General features: G+C 41.4%; 1 pseudogene; it reads left to right on the plus strand.

Moving 5' to 3' along the window:
* Positions 1-263: 263 nt before the first annotated feature.
* On the plus strand, positions 264-1238 carry LOC107128512 (melanoma-associated antigen 4-like; annotated as a pseudogene).
* The last annotated feature ends 20817 nt before the right edge of the window (positions 1239-22055 follow it).

Genomic DNA, 22055 nt, shown 5'->3' on the forward strand with positions numbered 1-22055 from the left:
CTACTGTGGTCAGTCCTGAAGAATCGACCTCTGCTGGCCAGCTGTACCCTGAGGTGCCCTCTCAATTCTTCCTTCAGGTTCTAAGGGTACAGGCCAACCCGGAGGACAGGATTCCCTGGAGGCCACAGAGGAGCACCAAGGAGAAGATCTGTAAGTAGGCCTTTGTTAGAGTCTCCAAGGTTCAGTTCTCAGCTGAGGCCTCTCACATGCTCCCTCTCTCCCCAGGACTATGGGTCTCCATTGTCCAACTCCTGCCCACACTCCTGCCTGCTGCCCTGACCAGAGTCATCATGTCTGTTGCAAAGAAGAGTCAGCAATGCAAGCCTGTGGAAGGCCTTGAGACCACAGAGGAGGCCCCGTGCCTGTTGGGTGCACAGGCTTCTGCTGCTGAGGAGCAGGAGGCTGCCTCCTCCTCTGCTCTGGTCCTGGGCACACTGTGGGAGGTGCCTACTGCTGGGTCAACAGGTCCTCCCCAGAGTCCTCAGGAAGCCTCCGCCTTCCCCACTACCATCAGCTACACTCTCTGGAGGCAATCTGATGAGGGCTGCAGCGGCCAAGAAGAGGAAGGGCCAAGCACCTCTCCTGACCCGGAGTCCGTGGTCCGAGCAGCATTCACTAACAAGGTGGCTGGGTTGGTTCATTTTCTGCTCCTCAAGTATAAAGCCAAGAAGCCGGTCACAAAGGCAGAAATTCTGGAGAGTGTCATCCAAAATTACAAATGCTACTTTCCTGTGATCTTCTGCAAAACCTCCAAGTCCCTGAAATTGATCTTTGGCATTGATATGAAGGAAGTGGACCCCACCGGCCACTCCTATGTCCTTATCACCTGCTTGGGCTTCTCCTGCAATGGCCTGCTGGGTGATAATCAGATCTTTCCCAAGACAGGCCTCCTGATAATCGTCCTGGGCATGATCGCAATGGAGGGCGACTGCGCATCTGAGGAGGAAGTCTGGGAGGAGCTGAGTGTGATGGAGGTGTATGATGGGAGGGAGCACAATGTCTATGGGGAGCCCTGGAAGCTGCTCACCCAATATTTGGTGCAAGAAAACTAACTGGAGTACCGACAGGTGCCCAGCAGTGATCCGGCACGCTACGAGTTCCTGTGGGGCCCAAGGGCCCTCACTGAAACCAGCTATATGAAAGTTCTGGAGCATGTGGTCAGGGTCAATGCAAGAGTTTGCATTTCCTACCCATCCCTGCATGAAGCAGCTTTGAGAGAGGAGGAAGAGGGAGTCTGAGCATCAGTCGCAGCCAGGGCAGTGGGAGCGGGGCTGGGCCAGTGCACCTTCCAGGACCCTGTTCAGCAGCTTCCTCTGCTTCGTGTGCCATGAGGCCCGTTCTTCACTCTTGTTGGAAGAGAGCTGGAACCCAGGAGGTAGAGGTTACAGTGAGCCGAGATCACACCACTGCACTCCAGCCTGGGCAACAGAATGAGACTCTGTCTTCCAAAATCAAACAAAAAAGCCATAGTATGTCTGATTATATTAATCTCCAAACCAGCTGGTGTTTAATATTGCTAGAGCTATAATAGAATCAGGAATAGGAAACAAACAGGAAAAAAAATGGAATTTTACAAGGATTTATATTTGCAAAGAAAAAAGGACTTATTTGGAGTTGTTTATTGAAATTCCCCCAAGACTATTTTTTGAACTTATATATATAGACAGCATCAAGAGAAGGAGCTTAGGAGTTCTCATAGGGTTTAGGAACTACTAGACCTTGTGTATTATGTTCATCTCAGCACTCAAGCAACTAAAGGATAACTGGAACATGGTATCTCACAGTGAATAACATGGTTGGTTACTTTACTAGGCTGACATATGGAGACAGGGTTCTTATGAATACGAGAGACACACCCAGGTTCAACTGAATGTATAGTGCATGAGGGATTAGCTGTACAGTGTTATCTGCAAAGTACCTAAAAGTGTTTTCTAACTAAGCACCAACTTCTTAGACTAGTCTTGGGCACACAAAAAATATCTAATACTAAGCTTATAGGAATACTTTATTTGGTCACTTGGTGGGGGAAGGTTGCTGAGACATATGACAACATTTAATACCTAAAGGTAGGAGGAAGCAAGGAAAGAGAAAATGCAGAAAGGAAGAGTGAGAGCCAAAAGAAGGGTGCCACCTCTGTAGACTCTCTAACAGAATTAAATTGATAAGATAACAGAAGTAAATGGGCATGCCTTGAGGGAAACATCAATACACTTTTGGAATCTGAGGCAAAAAGTGAAATGATTTACCTCTTGCCAAATCTATTGTCATTGCCCATGGGAAGTTCCCATTCTACTCTTGAATGCACAAGTAACATTCCTTGCCTAAGGATTAGCATTCTGTGATAATAGTGGTAATGACAGCTGCTTTAAATTAGTGGCAAGTTCAGAATGAAACACTGACCACCAGGCTATGTTTCTGAATCCAGTCTATGCCCTCGAATGTATTCAATCTACTTTCTATGGTATCCCTGAAAGCTATGGCAAAAGAGTTGTATGGTAGGGGCAGGGCTCCTTATGGGGACACATACGGCTCCAGAAAACAAGTATTCCATCTTCTCACAATGACTTTTTGGTTTTCTTTTTTTTTTCTCTCTCTCTTCTCCCAGACTAGTAATTTCCAGTTTCTTCTCTACCAGTCTGGATGCCCATGGTGAACTTTAGAGATATCCACCAGCTTCATCAATTCCCTCAGTTACATCTACCTATCTTTTGAGCCCAGATGAACCCAATCATGTGTGTTCTCCTCAGTCCCAGGCTGCTGAGAAACGCTGGAGAAAAATCACAAAACTATACGGTTTGGTGTCTCTCCAGAATTATGGTTTCCAGCTTGAGTTGGGATTTCAGAATTACTTCAGAATGTTTAAATTTGCTCCTGGTCATTTTCCTCCTTCATTTCCCAGTTTCATTTATCACTCTATTTAACTTGTTAACCATCGCTGTCTGCTATTAACCTTGCCTCCTTTTACACAGAGAAAACAGAGGACATCAAATGGCATTTCCCATCACTCCACCTCTGTCAACGAATCCACCAGTAACATCTCAGAGATCCTTCTGTCTAGCACTGATGATCTCCAAGAGGATCTTATTGTATCAGTTACTCCTTCCTTCTGTATTTTCAATTTTCCTATTGCCTCCCCAACATGCTTTAGCTGTTCTCATCTAAAGAAACAATAATAACAACCACAATAAACTAACAAACAATAAACCATCTTTAACAGATCTTACCTTTCCCTCTTTTGTGCCACCTTCAAGCTTCCTAAACTTGGATTTATTCCTCAACCCATTACAATCTGGTTTCTAATTAAACAATTTTTTGCCAGCGTCACCAAAAACTTCTGAATTGCTAGTCTCCAAAGCGCATTCTTCAACTTCATTGTTTTATTTCTTTCTTTTAAAAGTCAAGTTCACTGAAGTATAATTTACATACAATAAAATTCGCCCTTTTAATACTCTTTTACCATCTAATAAGTTTTGCCTTATATGTTGCTTCCCTGAGATCTGTAAAATAACTACCAAATCCCAAACACCTTTGCTTCATACACAAATCCCTTTGGAATGTCTCAGCACATATAACACAGGTTCAAGTTCTTTCTTCAGTCATCAGAGTAACAGAGGTTGAAGATGCAATAAAATAAGTGCCAACTCTTGCTACTCCTGTTTCAAACAAGGAAATTTAGATAATGGTTATACACATTTCTGCAAATAAAACATTCTAGTGCTTACATCAGTCCTTAGTTGTTAAGATTAAATATTCACTACTTACAGTTTCCAACACATTTTTTTTTTTAGAACATGGCCATTTTTTTTTTCTTTTTTTATCTTTTTTTGAGACGGATTCTTTCTCTGTCGCCCAGGCTAGAGTGCAATGCCACGATCTCAGCTCACTGCAACCTCTGTCTCCCAAGTTCAAGCGATTCTCTGGCTTCAGCCTCCCGAGTAGCTGGGATTACAGGCATGTACCACCACGCCAAACTAATTTTTGTATTTTTAGTAGAGACGGGGTTTCACCATGTTGGCCAGGATGGTCTCGATATCTTGACCTCGTGATCCGCCCACTTCAGCCTCCCAAAGTGTTGGGATTACAGGCTGAGCCACCGCACCCAGCTGCTATTTCTTTTTGAAGTTCACTTTGTTCATCAAAAAGAAGCCTTTCATGATTCTCCACGTTCTTGATACTCCAAAACAAAAAGTATAGTTCACAGATAAACCACCACTTTTCATCTCACGTTTTAAACATAGCAATTTAAATTTCAAAGGAAACAGCATTTAACTTATTTTTTCCACATTTAAAATTGTAATAAATACATGGAACTTGAAATACCCACTTTTTTTTTTTTTTTTTTTTTTTTTTTTTTTTGAGACCGAGCCTCACTCTATCACCAGGCTGGAGTGCAGTGGTGCAATCTTGGCTCACTGCAACCTCTGCCTCCTGGGTTCAAGCCATTCGGCAGCCTCAGCTTCCCCAGTAGTAGGGACTACAGGCATGCGCCACCACGCACATTTAAAATTTTTAATGCCAGATTTGAGAGAAATATTATTTAGCAGGTACAACAGTCATGTACTTTGCTTGAAAAAATGAGGAACAGTTAAAGACAAGATGGAGTCACGACAAAAAAAGACTGGCAGCCCTATATCATGAAATATTATATATTTTTTTCACCAAATAGTGACCCATTTATTGTCACTCATAATTCAGGTAACATGATTTCCACTGATGGGATAAAATGGTCTCTGATACAAACTCATCAAATTAGAGAAAACTTACTTTTGAAATATATACTATTCATTCAACAGTTAAATAGTTCCCACTACCTAAAATGTTGTATGTTAAGTACTGAGAAAGAAGTAAAACATGAATACACACTCTCTTTCATATTCCTGTGACATGAGCAAAGGCACAAATAAAATAATACAAAAATTTATAATTGGTATGGACATGCAACTCACTCAGGCATGTAGGCAAAAATGGAGATTAAATGCTGGCATAGTTGCCAAAAGAATCATATTTCAATCAGTTCTTAAAAAGATTTAAAAACATTGTGAGGGAAGAGCATGAGCAAAGCCTGGAGGTAATGGTGAGTTCCTTCAGAGAAGGCTATCAACCAGGAAAGACAGAATGGAGCAAAACAAGCCTAAAAGGGGGTCATGTAAAGGGGAGTGTCTCTGACTAAGAATTTAGAAGTGGACATCACAGGTTGGGAGGAGGGAAGGGCTAGGTTTTAGGAAGATAATATTGCCAATCTACAAAGGATGGCTCAGAGGAGAAAAGAGAACTCAGCTGAGTTTAATAGTACAAGCAAGGAAAGATGATGTGAACTAGGGCAGCAGCAGTGGGAATTTAAAGAAGGAAATTAAAGGACCACAGCAGAGGTAAAAATTGCAGGGCCTAATGATAACTGCATGGGAAGCATAATGGACTTGGAATAGTCAAAGATAATACCAAAGCTCCAACCCTGGTAACATGTAGCAATAACATTGAGAATATAACTTTTCTATTCAAATGTTCACACCAATGAATAAATGTTTTGTGGGAACATTATAGCAATATATTCTGTACTTGTGAGTTCTATTGAAATAACTGTCTTGTCTTGTAAATATATATTTCTTAAGTGGCTTAAAAATTGTATGTTCAAACTCTTTTACCAGTTTATTTAAATCATCTAAGTTAGTTTGGAAGAGTGACACATGAACATGTATTTTCACAAGACTATTAAAAAGAATACTTCCCTCAAAAAAAAAAAAAAAAGAATTTCATTGGCTCCTAAAAAACATGTATCTACATGAAGAAGAGGTCATTGTGAGATGAAAATTCACTCATGTGAAATACAACAGCAGATAATTATCAATGCACAAAGTGTTAATAATCTGCTGACCTTCCCATTCTGTTATACATCTGAACCATCTCTTATGATTACAAATTCTTATCCAGGTAATGAAATAATCTCTACAAGGAACCCCCATGATACAAGTTTAACTATGTCAAAAAACTGCACTTGTACCCCTGAACTTAAACATTTAAAACATTATCATGTAAAACCATCACTAATCACTAATAATTTTGAAAGCAAATTTGCCATAAAACACTCATATGTTACAGCAGAAAATAAAAGAGATACTCAATAGTTACACTTGCCTACTTCCTATTGAGCTAAAACTGTTGAAACAAGACAAGGAAAAGACATCTAGAAAGGATTTAGGGACTTTCTGCTTTCCACTCTAGTCTTATCGCTGATCTCTTAAAAGCTGATTGGTGAACATAAAATGTTAGTACATGATCAATTTTACACACAATATGTCTATTTCTAAATGAATTATCCAATTTACATTTTCCTGTTCTAAATAATTCCCACAGAACCGTTAATGAATCCTAAAAATACAAATACATTTACCACTTACGGTAAATCTGGAACAATAAATTCAAAATGGAAATGATAATTAAACCAAAACATTTTTTCCATAAACTGGGAAGCAAGCAACCTGTCTTCTATTTTTATGTATGCATTGTATTTTATAAGAGTGTATTATGTTACCAAATTTAACAGACTTTTTCAAATTGCTCATGTAACAGTTTAATTTTTTTCAATTTCTCTCTCTGGACAAGCCTAGCATGTAGATAAGCTTTTAGTTGCTCTTGAAGTATCTTCTAGAAATGTAAAACAAAAAAGTGACAAAAATTGGATAAATTTTAATATTTACAAAACATAATTCTACACTTTTAAAGGAAATACTTCTTAACCTTTTCTGTTTAACAACATCTATGACCAATGTTAAATAATTATTTTCACTATTCATATGCCAAAACAGTACAGTAATCCTTTTCTTCAGTCACTAAGTAAAGAATTTTCTTTCTCATAAATATTCAGCACGTATGTCCTAATTGTTGATTTCAAATTTCCAGATGACCCTTCCTAAAATTTGTTTACCACAGATAGGTAGTATCTATACAACAAGCCTACCTAACAGAAATTAAGTAAGAAATATTATTTCTTACTAATATTTTAAACTTGTATTACATCTCAGTCATTTCACTATGCACAGAAATTAACCTTCCAATAATGCTGGCCTTTCTGCTCTTCTGCTCCTTGACCTAATACCCAACAACAGCATTCTCCCCTCTCTTACTTGCCACTCACATAGTCATCCCCTAGATTTTCTCATTCCTTCCCAGTAACTGCAACATCTACATAATGTTATTGATAGCAATGATAAATGGGAACCATAGGTCAGACAGGATCATGAAAATTTTTAATAAACTCATTTAAGAACTCTTTAATCCTCAAAACAACTCTGAGGTAGGTACTCTTACTCTTACTATGTCCCTTTCAAAGATAAGAAAACTGGGGCACAGAGATAATTTGCCCATGGTTTCAGAGCTAGCCAGGGTCAAACTGGAGTTGTATCCCAAGCAGTGTGGTTCCAGAGTCCAGGTCCTTGACCACTGCACTTGGCTGTTTCTGCATCTTTCCAACATACAACCACTATCTCCCTACCCTTGTAGGAAACTCACTTTAGTATACAGCTCAGTGGTCTATAAAGACCTAACACCCATGAAATGGAACACTTTTCGTGGCTCAGCACCACACCCCTATGTGCTCACTTTCCTCAGTGCCAGCCTAAATTCCATAGCCAGTCATCATAACTCCATCCTTGGGTATATTTCCTCCCCACTGCTCCCTCCTCACAGTGCTCTGATACACCCCAGCGGAGGAAATTCCAACTCTACTCTGCTCTTGCACAAATATGCCAACTGGGCTCACTTTAACTTCAAAATCACCATGACACCAACCTCAGTGGGACCTCTAATACTGCTTGGCAATGATATTCCTCTAGTCCATTAACAGGAACCCTCTCTGGGCTCACGTTCTCTACCTTCTTTGCTTTGAACTTCAGCATGAACTCTTACTACTTGAGGCATTGATACAATGGATTAATTATCAAGTTAATCCTGATACCAACAGGTAGTTTTTCTTCTAGTTTCTGAGTCTTCTTCATGTCTGTGTTCCAGCCTTGAAACAACTTCCAGAACTGCTTAAAATATTCATAATGAAGTTTCTGCCTGCAACACATAATAAGGAACATGGTCATACTTCATAAGGAGATGAAAAGTTAATCAAAAGCAAGACAAAACTGATTTCATAGAATTCATAGTACAAAATAAGAAGGACATAATAGCAGCTGAAAACTTCTCACTGGGAAAGGATGAAGTGAGTTTCTCTCATTCTAAAAGTATTTCTTCTGACTACTAGAGAAGCTATCTCACATTCTTTATCTCCTAAAACCAATGGAAGATGGACTATGCTATAAATTTCCCAGAAACATCCATTTTCACTAAAGGAGTTTACTTTTTATTTCCTCTTGTGGAATAACATAGGGGTTCTGCTAAGTAGATTCAATGATGATACCATAGCCATTCATCCCATAAGATTTCCCAAAAGGAATATTTCACTTAACTACTTCTACACTTTGGCACAACAATAATTTTGTAAAAGAAATAGTGAAAAAATATTAAACTAAACTATATATCTTATTTAAAACATAAGATTATCCCTTTCTATGTCATTGAATACTGTTAAGGATTAGAAGACAAAACATCAAAGACATTTACCATGTATTCAGCTAGCATATGTCTAGAAATGAATATAAATTAATTTTACAAGAAGACTCTACTCTTATATGAATGGCAAAAAGACATCATCTTCTTTGGCTTCTAGGTAATAGATTTCAGTTCTGTCACACTGAGGTTATAAAATTAAAGAAACTTACCTGCTTGGAGAAAAATCAAGTAAAATATATTGTCCACTGGAAACTCCAATAATTATAAGATAGTGGTTGTCTGAAATTATTTGCAGCAACGAATACAAAGCAATGATACAAATATCATGGTTCAAAAAAGCCAACAGCCATACCTTTGCTCTCCGTGTGTTTTCCAAACATGTTCGATTTTTTTGATAGAGGCATTTGTATTCATTTCAAACTTTTTTTCTCTTTGCAAGAAGAGCCTGTTTAATGTCAGTGAGATAGTAAATGAAAATTAATTAAAAGGTAATGTTGAAAAGTAGTTTCTTCACATATATTCAAAACAATATGGGATATGATGTTTCAGCAACATTAAAGAACATTAAAAATTTATAATGCAAGCATCATTTCAAAAAGCAAGATTTGCTCACTTAATTTCTGTGGAAACATTCAGATATTGGTACTACAATTCTACATGGTATAACTGAAGATCACTTTTAATTAATGGATGGGAAAAAAGGCTAATAATGAAAATAGTTTCTATTTTTTAAATGTGCATAAACGGTTACAAACACAATCTTTTATTTTTAAATTTATAAATTGTCCTATAATTCATATGACATGTTTATATGAAATATTGTCACAGCCCATTACATAAAACACACAAAAGTAATTTATTTAGGCCGGGCGTGGTGGCTCACACCTGTAATACCAGCACTTTGGGAGGCCGAGGCAGGCGGATCACGAGGTCAGGAGTTCAACACCATCCTGGATAACACGGTGAAAACCCATCTCTACTAAAAATACAAAAAAATTCAGCTGGGCTTGGTGACAGGTGCCTGTAGTCCCAGCTACTCAGGAGGTTGAGGCAGGAGAATAGTGTGAACCCAGGAGGCGGAGGTTGCAGTGAGCTGAGATGGTGCCACTGCACTCCAGCTTGGGCGACCCAGCGAGACTCCGTCTCAAAAAAAAAAAAAAAAAAAAAAAAGGAATTTATTTAATAAGACCATCAAAAGTGTAGAAATAATATAAAATAAGAAAATTATCTTTAAGCAACCTAATGACTGGTGCTTTTAACTGTATTTTACTGAAAGTAGCAATGTCCGTGGGTTTAAAAATTTAAGTAGATAAATAAATACATTCAAGGACACTTTTGAAATATTTTCTTGGAGATTTTTATATGATATTTTAATCTATAGTGTTGTGTTTCAGAAAATTGTAATACTACAAATCCTTTCCTACACATGGTTTCACATCAGACATCTACCATTAATTGCTAGTTTTCAGCAACCATAAAAGAACTGCATCATAATATGAATATTTTTACATATAGTATCCATCTACAATACTCAATTTATTAGGCCGCTCACAAAACCAACATTTGGTCACCAACATGCACAGCAAAGCTTGTCACATATACTGCCTGTGTGAATTATCTCTATAGAAGAGTCAAAAATTAAATCAGACTTTTTAAAAATAAGAGCATTGTCTCTACAGTCTTGACAGAAATTTACTGAGACTTTTTAAAGAATATGGTCCTATAACGTAGTCAGTGCAAGGATTATTTCACATGGCAATATAAAATTCATGAGTTTCTAGATCCAATTACATGTTTCTCACTTTGTAGAAAAGTTGTCTTTAGTTTTCCACTACACAGTTTATTAATGGAATAATAGTGAAAAAGAACCATTTTAGAGAGTTCCATTTTGACTGGTGCTCCAAAGAAAACAATCAGAAAGCAATGAAAACAGAATTGCTAAATTAAGAACATGAAGAACTCTGATATTAAAAACTGAAGTATCACTTCATCTGTGTACACAAAGAAGAATCGAGCTAATTCTCATCTGATGTCCTCTAATGTCCCACAATCCGTTATATTTCCATGTGTACAAAACAAAAATGATCCCTCCTGCCTCACCATTACTATGAGCATTCTTACATCCTTATCAACAATGAAAAGGTAGGTAAGGACGTTTCTCAAGCAAATTACATTAAATACCTCTGTTAAATCCTATGATGAGGACAAAGCATTGAACACAGTCTTGTAGTCCACTAATTCACATAACCTGCTCTAACAGTTGTGTGGTCAAAGCCAATTTTCTTAAACTACAAATAGCTCCTAAAACATACCTCCAATTACTTGTAACATCTTCTATACACCATTCCTGTAAAATAAGTACATCAAAATTTTAACATAATGCTGCACAAAATACCAGGTTTGTTTAAGAAGAAATATCTCAGGCCAAATATTCAGCATAAAACGGTCAGTACATGAGCCAAAGCTGACTTTTTGTAAAATAGCTTATCTGACAGGCAAAAATGCTTTAAACATATTACCCCACATCTTCTTCATCTGTTTCTGTGAAAGGCTTTCTTTGCCCATGCTCATCAGTTACTGGATCTTTTTCTGCATTAAAATAAAAAAAGCCAACCTGCACATCCTGCATATGTACACAGAAATTAAAATAAAAGTTAAAACAAAAAAAATAGAATGGCAAAGCAGAGAGCCAAAACAAAGTAAAATCAAACAAATAAATAAAAAAGACAAATCTTTTTAGAGGAAGGATGCTATTGTGGAAATTTTGCAGGGAGAAATGTACTATTTGTGGATTTTTAAGGCCCTCTGCCAATTAACGGTTTAAAGCAGAGCTACACACAGAGTCACTTGGACTCTGTCCATTTTACGGGGGCATTTTTGCAAGCCCCTTGGGGTTCAAGTCCTCATAAATGATGCATTGGAGATCAAAACCTTTGGACCTCAGGACTGCACCTTTTGAGAAGAGCTGCTCTAAGAGTGTGTGTAACTGTGCTAAGAGGGGAGCCTCCCATGGAAAACTTAAAGCCCTTGAACCTGCTTTAGAAACCTAGAGCATCTTAAGGCATTCAAGGTGGACTCCAAATAAACAACTTGAGCTGTGGGCTGGGGGCAACTCATTTGCCCTCCATTTAATAGGACCCAACAGACCGTCCCCTTGAGTGGGCACCTGGTTCCCGGACCCTTGGGTCTGTTTTTACATCCATGCTCTATTTCCTGGGCTGCCATAAGCTGAACCTCCACCCGGGCCATGTTGGCCTTCGTGATGCACTTCCTGCTCGCAGACTCCATAGCTGGCCTTCCTGAGATGGTAGAGACGATTTCTGAACCTTGTGAGCGCAAAAGCACACTAAGTAAACTGAGCGTGTTAAATGAGAGTCATGGTGGGGAATTTCTCCGGTACAAGAAGAGTGGGGCTGGCGTGGCTGAGTCTCCTGTTGAAGCAGGAGGGGACGAGAAAGAAGTTGCCAGTTTTCCCCTCCATGTCATTGTGTCCTGCCCACCCCGTTCCCGGGGCTGCCTGTAGAGCTCACACTTGCTCCACACACCTGAACTTCTGGCCCTCTGCTGAATTCTTGCCGTGCCCTTGGGACAAAGCTTGAAACTCGGCCCCTCTCCTGAGTCCCCAAGCGACCTTGTCTTGGTCAAGAGAGCCTTGGGAGTGACACAGGACATCCCCAGCCATCTCTATGAAAATAAACCTGTCTGCACCTGTGTTGAACAGTCAGGTGCCGACTCTGTCCACTCGCCAGTGTGGACGCCCAGGGGACCCGTGGTGATGAAGTGTCCAGTCCTAACAGGCAGCCTGGTAGGAGGGACACAAGCAGACTATCCCCTGAGCCTCCACACATCGACAAAGGCCCCTTTGATGTTCTCCATTCTTGGGGACCACTCGACCCTCTCAAGCTCCTGGCCTTGGCCCACCCCAGCCTGCCCTCAGGGGCCTCACCCTGACCCAGACCCTTTGCAATGCCATGGTTCTTTCTTCACAAGTCAGCCTGGGCCACCCAACTCCACACCCTCATCCCCTGAGGACCTCTGACCCCTCTGTCCCTGTCTTCCCTCCAGCTGGTGCCTCACCTGAGGGATCCCAGAGCTCAACCTCTCACAGGACCTCCAGGACCCATCACCGCAAGGCTTCTCTGAGGGCCTGGATCCTTGGTCCTCGCGAGAGCAGCTGGCCTGGCTGTGCGTGCACGTAGCTGATTGGCCGGCTCAGTGCGCATGCAGGAGGTGGGGCCATGTGGAGCCACGCCCTCTCCAGGCACACCTACCCCTGAGGGACGGCCCATGGCTGCTGTGGACTGGAGGGTGGCTCTCCTGGACCTTCACCCCTACAGTCCTCCAACTCCTCATCCCAGGGAAGGACAGACGGACCTGGGAGTGTAATGGGGAGCAGCCAGTGACCCTGCACTGAAGGGTGGAGGCCATGTGGCTGTGGCTTAGGACCTTGCATCTAGGCTCGTTCCAGCCATCTCTGCCCCTTTGGGAACAATGACCATAACCTGGGCTACCGAAACCTGACCCTCCACGGGTGTAGACTGACGGCAAGCACATCTACAATTTTTAATTTTCTATCCAAAACATTGTCTACTGTCTTATCCAAGAATGCATTTTTCCTCCAGGAACAGATTTTGACAATGCTCCCTTAAAAAACTGCAGTCTACGGACCACTGAGCTTTTTTTTTTTTTTTTTAAACTCTTGAGCCTTTACGGTACAAGAACCAGTCATTGCATTCTCTGAAGTTGGCTATGACCAAGCCAGTTGGGGTGAAAGAATCAATCAAAGATAATGTGGTGTTGCTGCTGTTGCTGTTTTCATCCTGAATCATCTCATCATATATGTGAGGTGCCTGAAATATAGGAAACTCTCACTGAATATTGGATTGCCTTCTTGTGTACCTATTAAATGACAGCTGCTTTCTCCATTTATTCTTGATGGCATGTCACCCAATATGGGCTCCTATGCTACTAAATACAGGTCAAGCTACATGACAGCAGCATTTCATTTTCTTAAAACACAAAATCTTATTTATATAATTTAGTGAATGTCAACTCAGCTGATGTCAAACTATAAACTTAGCTAGAGGGTATTCACTGGAGCAAATAGTCTTTAGTTTCCTTTTCCAAACATAAAATATGTTTCACTTTGATTACTGATGTTGGAGGATATATGTATAATTATCAGTTTGAAAATTCACCATTCTAAGGATTCAGAGTAAGACAGGTTATAAGATCACCTTGCATCTGTGAGACTGGATAGATTCACCAATTTCCTGGCAGCAGAGAAGTGGACTGCCTGGTGAACATTATGATCATAATGAAAAGAATACATAAAACTGAGCTTCCAATGTCTCTTTGTAACTCTTACATGAATTTAAGTATTACTTGAATTTAAGTATTACTTGTTTTCTTTTCTTGATCTCAAATCACATAATCTAAAAAATGTTTATTAGACTTTTTTTTCCTCCAAACTACAAAAGTGAAGTGTGCGCTTAAAAAATAGATAATTGCCACCAGGCACTGTAGCTCAAGCCTGTAAACCCAGCACTTGGGGAGGCTGTAGCAGGAGGATCGCTTGAGCCCAGGAAATCAAGACCAGCCTGGGCAACGTAGCAAAACCCCAACTCTACAAACTTTTTAAAAAGTTAGCCAGGTGCGGTGGCCCCTGCCTGTAGTCCCAGCTACTCAGGAGGCTGAGGCAGGAGGATCCCTTGAGCCCAGGAGGTCAAGACTGCAATGAGCTATGATCATGACACTGAACTCCAGCCTGAGTGACAGAGCGAGATCCTGTTTGAAAAAAAAATTTAAAAACACAACTGTTTATAACTGCAGAAGTTAATATCTTTAATGGTTCCCCTCATATCATGTCATTAATTCCCAATTAACCAGCAATGGGATATAGACTGCTATGTATATATGTATTTCTATACCGATGTAAAGAGGAGTTAACGATGGCACATTAAACTTTCCCATCATTAAATGCTATCAATACCACCTACCTCATAGAATTAGCTTGATAATTAGATGTGTTAATATCTGCCAATTTTACCAAATAGTGTCAAGAACATAATAAATAATCTGTAGTATTTGGTATAATAAATAATGATCACCAGATGAGCTTTTATTTTCAATGGAAGTGACTTTTATTTTAAATTTCAGAAATCAGAAAAATAATTCCCCTTTGCTTTTCTTTAAGATATAACAGCAAAAGTTGATGTCTGTAGGACATAATATACATATACACACACTCACACAGATACACACCGGTATGCACACATACACGCACACAAACACGACACACACACAGATACACACACAGAGAGAGATACAAGCGCGCGCGCACACACACACACACACACACACACACACACGCAGTATGAGCTATCCCAACCAAAACTTTCGGAGTAAAGGCAGTGCAGCCTGCTTCTGGAGTCACTTTTTTTTTTTTTTTTTTTTTTTTTTTTTTGAGATTGGGTCTCACTCTGCTTCCCAGGCTGGGTGCAGTGGTGCCATCATACCTCACTGTGCCCTTGAAATCCTGGGCTCAAGCAATCCTCCCTCTTCAGGCTCCCATGTAGTGGGATTACAGGTGTGTGCCACCGCTCCTGGCTAGTTTTTAAAACTTGTAGGGCTGGGCGCCATGGCTCACGCCTGTAATCCCAACACTTTGGGAGGCTAAGGCGGGCAGATTACGAGGTCAGGAGATCAAGACCATCCTGGTTAACATGGTGAAACCCCGTCTCTACTAAAAATACAAAAAAAATTAGCCAGGCATGGTGGCGGGCACCTGTAGTCCCAGCTACTCGGGAGGTTGAGGCAGGAGAATGGCGTGAACCCGGGAGGCAGAGCTTGCAGTAAGCCGAGAAGGTGCCACTGCACTCCAGCCTGGGCGACAGAGCGAGACTCCGTCTCAAAATAAATAAATAAATAATAAATAAATAAATAAATAAATAAATAAATAAATAGATAAAACTTGTTGTAGAGACAGATCTCACTATATTGCCCAGGCTTGTCTTGAACTCCCAGCCTCAAGCAATCCTACTGCCTCATCCTACTAAAGTGCTGGCATTACAAGCATAAGCCACCACCATGCATGGCAAAGAATCACATAATTTAATAAACACACATACAGTGATTGTACCAGGGTGGAAGTTGCAAAGGCTCTGGAGATGCTGATTAGAAAGTTTGCAAAGACCCATTCTACGTGTCAAAGCAAACGATCCCAGAAGTGAAGGGGTGGAGAAATAGACTCTACCTGTGCGTGAAAGACCTGCAAAGAATCTGAGGACATTTTTAATCCACTTCAGGGAATTAAAAATCGCTTACACCCCTGCCCAGCCCAATCCTCTCAGAACCCTGGACAAAACTGATGACTTTTGACAAGAGGACCTTGTCATCTTCCAGGACCTCAACGTCACCACCTTTAGATGGGATTTCCCAAATGCACTTTGCAAAGTGAAAGAGCAGAAGGAAATACAACAGACCCCTGCAGTTGCAACAAATGAAAGAACAGCTTAAAAGGCATATTTAGTTTGAGTAGGAGCCGCAGTCAGGCAAGCTATTTCTGTAGATCTTTAGATTTACAAAATGATCATTTCCAAAGTGTGTTGATTCCATACCGATATCTACTCAATTTAAAGACAACTATTTATTGCAGCCAACCTGAGAAACAGAGTAAAATGCCATCACTAAACAAAACAAACACACATACACACACACGCGCGCACAGATACACACAGAAACACACACATGCACAGATACACACAGAAACACACACATGCACAGATATACACACGGCAAGTATGAGCTTCCCCACCAAAACTTTCAGAATAAAGGAGTTACAGACTGCTTTTGGAGTCACTGAATTTTTATTTACTTTTTTGAGATGAGGTCTCACTCTGTCTCCCAGGCTGGGTGCAGTGGGGCAATCATAGCTCACCGCAGCCTTGAACTCCTGAGCCCAAACAATCCTCCCTGCTCAGCCTCCTGTGTAGCTGGGATTACACCACCACACCTGGCTAATTAATTTTTTTTTTTTTTTTTTTTTTTGTAGAGAGGAGTCTCACTATGTTGCCCACGTTGGTCTTGAAATCCTGGCCTCAAGCCATCCTCCTGCATCAGACTCCTAAATTGCAGAGATTACAGGCATGAGTCATTGTGCCAGGCCAAGAGTCACTGAATTTTATAAGCACACACACAATGATTGTATCAAGTTCTGTTCTAAAGGGTTGATAGATATTAACCCATTTGATCCCCATGAAAAACTTACAAAGTGGGTACTTTCATTACCTACAAGGGAAAGTCTCCAGTAGTAAACAGAAGAGGTGTGACTCAAACCCAGTTAGTCTTGCCTTTACAATTCATGCTTTGGCCTCTCCTCTATGCTACCTGTCCACATTCTGGTTGGGAAATTCCTCCTTCAAACCACTACCTGGCTCTGTAGCTAGCCAGGTATGCCCTCTGTTAAACAAAAATCTCTTGAAAACTAATATACTAGAGAATGCTGTGTGTGGCTAGATCAACACTGATCTAAATACCAAAAACTTGGGGGTGGAAAATGATTACAAACAAGTATGAGACAATGCTGGGTGTTCAATTGTTCTACTGCAAAATGTGGTGTATCAGAAAGCCTCAGGGATAGGGTTGCAGTTGGAGGAGTTCAGTTGGGGTTCAGGATTATTAACTTCAAATTCATCTATCCTCAGACCCTAATTTGTCAAAGAAGGATAATGGATCATGTACTCATGTAATTGGCCAATTTTTGCTTCTGAACCCCAAATAGCTGGTGACATGAGGTGGTTCTCCGGGGATAGGTTTTCTCCCTTGTAAAATAAGAACAAAGAGAGAATAGATGAGTACAATTCCTCAGTTATTCTGAAAACAAAACATGCTTTGAAATGCTTATTAATGTTCCTCTGCAAAACATTGAGAAAAACATAATGATCTAAACCCTGCTTTGGCCTAATTTGAAATTGAGCCGAATTACAGATGCTATGGCTTGCCAGGTCTCCTTTTCTGCGTCCTTCCATTTATTCTTCAATATGGCAAAATTACAAGTAAAGAAAAAAAACTCTTACAGCAAATGGAATTTATTCTCCATGAAGCTGAAAAGCACTGGACAACTCGGTGACAAATAATTGACCTTCACAGGAAAGAACCTCCTCAAAAGAGTTGTCATTTTGTGTTCAGAGTTCAGTCCACAATGATCAATTCAGACAATATCCAGTGAACTGAAGAGGGGTCCGTTTTCTTTCATTTTGTTATGAAATTCAGAAGTGAGTTTAATGTGGGAATCTGGCTGAATCGCCAGTGACCTCTAATCATGCCTCAATAGATTGATACAGGGTACATGATAGCTAAAAAATGAGCTTATGCCTTCATTGTAGTCCCAGTGGTACCTTCCAAAGAGTGGATGATTCTTTAAAAGCTTTATATTGTGATTAGATGATTAAGGCTTTAGGATTGAAGTGTTATGTTCCCTTCAACTGAAACCTGCAACATGGAGTGACTTTCCAACAACTACTTGCCTAAAAGAAAAAAGCTTTAATTTCCCTAAGCATGATCCCAACCAAGGAATTCACTGATCCTTGACCAAATCAGCATTATATTCGGCTGCTTTCAGGTAGGTTGTCTCACTCGGGCAAGCAAATGAATTGGAAACACCTTTATCCAAACAAAAACAAAAACAAAAACAAAAATTTTCTTTCTACAGAAGCAAGCTTTGAGCACAAACAAATTGCTCAAAGTTCATTTAGAAATAATCAACCTTATGAGACTGTTAAAAGAGCCTCAAATTATGGAGGTATAATTTCAGGACATTCAATATCCCTGGAAAACAGCCCGGGCTCTTTGCTCACAATTTCTCATCAGGCCAGCGATCAGGTCCTGGAGTGAAGCCCATTATTTTCTCGTCCCAGTCCAAACTCTAAGCCATTTTGTTGCATGATTTCTTTGCCATTTCCTCATAAAGGAATTACTTGTATATGAAAAGATAATTAAGACATTTCCCCCATTTCATCTGAAGTTCTTTCATCAGTTTTAACAACCTTACCATTTAAACGTAATCATACATAAAATCTAGAGCTAACTACTGGCCCATTTGGAACAAATGAGCATCTTTTCTATATTTGTATTTACGACATCCCCTTATTTGAAAAATAAAAAAAAGGCAAACAGTTTTAGAGAAAGGACCCTACTGGTGTGGATGTTTTTCATAGAGACGTGTTCTATTGTGGAATTTTTTAGGCTCTTGGCCAATTAAAGTTTTAAAGCAGACATGTACATGAAAACCCCTGCCCCCTGACCATTTTACAGAGAAATTTTTGCATGTCTTTCTGTGTTCAAGTCCCAGAAAACCATGCACTGCGGATCAGACCCTTTGAAATTTAGGAATGCACCCATCTAGAAAAGCTGCTTTAAGAGCATATGTAACTCTGCTATGGGGCGGGAGCCTCCCATGGGAAACCTAAATCCCTTGAACTTGCTTCAAAAACCTAGGGCACCGTAGTACATGCAAGGTGGACTCCAAAGAAACAACAGGTGGCAGGAGCCACCGGCTGCCCATGTAACCCCCGTGCAAAGAGATGAGACTGACCACCCTTTGGGCATGCACCCGCTTCTGGGTCCCATTCGACTGTTTTTACCTTCATGCTCCTTTTCCTGCGCTGCCATTAGCTGAGTTTCCACCAGGGCCTTCCCAGCCCTCCCAATGGACTTCCTGCTCATGGACACCATGGCTGGCTATCCTGGAACAGTAGAGAAAAATCCTGGGACACATTAAGGAAATGGGACACGTGAAATGTGAACCACTGGGGAAGGTTTTGAGGTTCAAGAAGAGTGGGGCTGGCATCCCCTGAGCCTCCTGTTGAAGCAGGAGGAGGGGACAAGACAGAAGACGTCAGCGTCCCCACCTGTCCCGTCATGTCCTGTACACCTTGTCCCCGAGTCTGACTGCAGAGCTTGCACACCTAAACTCCTGGCCCACTGCTGAATTCTCACTGCCACCTTGGTACAAAGTTTGGCCCTGGCCTTGGGTCCCCAAGCAACTCCCTGCTGGTCTGGAGGGGTTGGAGTGACACAGGACCTTCTCAGCCATGTCCATGGGAATGAACCAGTGTGAACCTGTCCTGGACAGTCAGTTGTGGGCACCACCCACTTGCCAGCGTGGATGCCCGGGGGACTCCCTGTGAACAAGTGTCCCATCCTTCCCCGAGCTCCACACTCTTGTCCCCAGAGGACCTCAGACCTCACGCTCCCCTCCTTCCCACCTGCTGGTACCTCACCTGAGGGATCCCTGACCTTGTTCCATCACAGGACCTCCAGGACCCCTGCACGGCCACGCTCCTCTGAGGACCTGTGTCTTCATCCTTGCTAGAGTAGCTGGCTTGGCTGCATAGGCACCTCCTTGATTGGCCGGCTCAGCAGGCATGAGGGAGGTGGGGCAGTATGGCGCCAGGCCTCTTGCAGCCACGCCCTCCAACTAAGGTACAGCCCATGGCTGCTGTGGGCTGGAGGGTGGCTCTCCCAGACCCTTTTCCCTACAGTCTTCCAGCTCCTTATTCTGGGGTAGTACACAAGGACCTGGGAGTGATGTGGGAAGCAGCCAGGGACCCTACCCTGAGGGATGGAGGCCAAGTAAGTGCCATGGCCTAAAACCTCGCCCCAGGGATCCTTGCAGCCACCCCTGCCCCTTTGGGAGGTATGGCTATCCCCCTGGAGGCGGGACCCAGGCTCCCTCCCATGCCCTGTGTGCTTCCAACACGCCCAGCTGCATCCTTTTTATCAACAGATTGTGCTTTTATGTTCTATTTAACAACACTGTTGACTATCTACTATAGACTAAATGCTTACATCTCAAAATCCATTTATTGACATCATAACCAATGTGAGAGTATTTTGGAGGGAGTTGTTTTAGGTTGTCTTAGATCATGAAGGGAGAGCCCTCATTAATGCGCTTACTGCCCTTATGAGAGACATAGTAGAGTGCTGCCTTGGGACTTCCAACAAGTTTGGCCACATGACAAACACAGCTGTCTGTCAACCAGGGAGTGGTACGTGACAAGACACCAAATCTGCCAGGTTCTTGTTCTTGGACTCCTGACTTCCAGAACTATGGGAAATATAAATACGATATACAGTCTATGGTATTGCGTTAGGGGAGCATAAACACAATAAGACGAGAAATTGGTACCATGAAGTGGAGGTACTGTGCTGTTGTACCTCCATATTTAAGAAGTGTATAAAATGTGTAGGCCGCTTTGGAATTGATTCATTGGTTCAGGCTGCAAGAGTTCTGAGGTGCATACTAGGAAAAGACTACTAGGGAAGTTGTAATGAAGGAAATGCTAAAGGCGATTTTGGTCAGGGGTCAGAAATAAAATGTGAAAGATGTAGAGAAATCCTTAATCCACTTAGAGAATAACTCATCCTTTTGTTAAAAATGTGCATGATTAAGGCCATCTGATGAGGTCTCCTATGGAAAATGGGAGCATGTTATTAGAAACTGTAGAAATGGGGAACATCACACATCGGGGCTTATTGTGGGGAGGGGAAGGGATAGCATTGGGAGTTATACCTAATGTAAATGACGAGTTAATGGGTGCAGCACACCAACATGGCACATGTATACATATGTAACAAACCTGCACGTTGTGCACATGTACCCTAGAACTTGAAGTATAATAATAAAAAAGAAAGAAACTGTAGAAAAGTCCATTCTTGTTATAAAGTGGCTGAAGACATGGCTAAATGTGTTCGTGCCCCAGTATTGTGTGGAAGGTAGAATTTCTGAGTGATGATATTGAATATTTGGCTGACTAAATTTCTAAGCAAAGTGCGGAAGATGTGGCCCAATTTTTCTGACTACTAGTAGCAAAATGCAGTAAGAGAGAAATGATTTAAAGATAGAATTGTTAACCAAGATGGAATCAGCACTTAAAGGCTTGGAAAATTCTCAACCATTTCACATAAAAAAGAATGAGAAGGCCTGTTTTGAAGAGAGCACTAAGGGTGTGGCCATGGACTACTTGATAAGGAGATGAATATCCACCAGTGATCTCATCAGAAGCTAAGTGCCATAGGCCAGGACCATGGAAGAATTCAAAAGTGATGCCATTTTTGCCTGTGGGATCTCAGAAACCCCACTCGTCTCTGTCTCACATCACAGGATGTGAATCCCCTACATTGGAGTCTAGCTCCTTATAAGGCCCAGGTGCACCTCCATTGGGCCCTGTGAGGCTTGGACTGCACCCTTCAGAGCCTTGGGAACATGACCAAGATTTTAAAAAGTGGGGAGTCCCAGAAGAGCCACATATTTGGTATCGCAGCCCTGGAGATCCATGGAGCTCACACTTAGAGCCACTACATGGGTAAGAGCATGTGAAATTGGGACACTGGGGCTGCCAGGAGTCATGATGGCTCAACCCCTGTCCTGGAATGCTGTGAAGGCTGGGCTGCCTCCCCAGTGTGTACATCAAGGTGGACCTCTGCCTCAGTGGGCCTAG

This window comes from Macaca fascicularis, chromosome X (genome assembly GCF_037993035.2).
Source record: "Macaca fascicularis isolate 582-1 chromosome X, T2T-MFA8v1.1".
Lineage (NCBI taxonomy): Eukaryota > Metazoa > Chordata > Mammalia > Primates > Cercopithecidae > Macaca > Macaca fascicularis.